The following is a 659-nucleotide window of genomic DNA, read 5'->3' as shown; positions in this document are numbered from 1 at the left end:
GCCTCACCTCAGAGAAATTGAACTATTGGCCTCAGTTCACACGGGGCAGCTGGAGGCAGAGCTGGCACTAGGACCCAGGGGGGCAGGTAGCAGCCTCCCTGGCTGAAAGGGGTGGCTGGAGTACTGGTGGACCTACCTACCCTGTGGCTGTGGAGCTCTGGACAGCTCCGCCTGGGGAGGGACAGGGTAGCCCCAGAGCTCTGGGGCCAGATGCTCTTGAGAGCCTAGTAATCCATGCGAGGTGTGTGAATACATGCATGGGTGCTCAGGAGGGGTGGTGGTGGACAAGGGCCAGAGTCGGGCTGGAGGAGAGCCTGGTTGAAGCTCCCAGCCGGGAGTGAGATGGGAGTGGCTAGTGGTTGTTGGGGGATGCAAGCTATGGGCTCTTGATTGTGGTAGGGGGAGTGTGCCCATCTTTGGGTCTCTGGGTGGTTCCTTGTGTCTAAGTAGGTTGTTGCAGAGGTGTGTACCTGTGAGTATGGGAGGGTGTTGAAGAGAAGGGGTTCGCAGGTAACTTCCAGAATCCCTCTTCGAGCACCTCCTCGCCCTTCTTCTCAGAGCCCACTCTATCTGGGCCCCTCCCCGACCCCTGCCTAAGGACTGGTAGGGCCAGGTCCCCTTCGGAGGCGGGTGGGGCGGGCGCTAGGACCCGGCGGGGA

Source organism: Neophocaena asiaeorientalis, unplaced genomic scaffold (genome assembly GCF_003031525.2).
Source record: "Neophocaena asiaeorientalis asiaeorientalis breed wild unplaced genomic scaffold, Neophocaena_asiaeorientalis_V1.1 scaffold618, whole genome shotgun sequence".
Taxonomy (NCBI): Eukaryota; Metazoa; Chordata; class Mammalia; order Artiodactyla; family Phocoenidae; genus Neophocaena; species Neophocaena asiaeorientalis.
The sequence above is the reverse complement of the archived record's forward strand: the minus strand, read 5'-3'. Positions refer to the sequence as shown.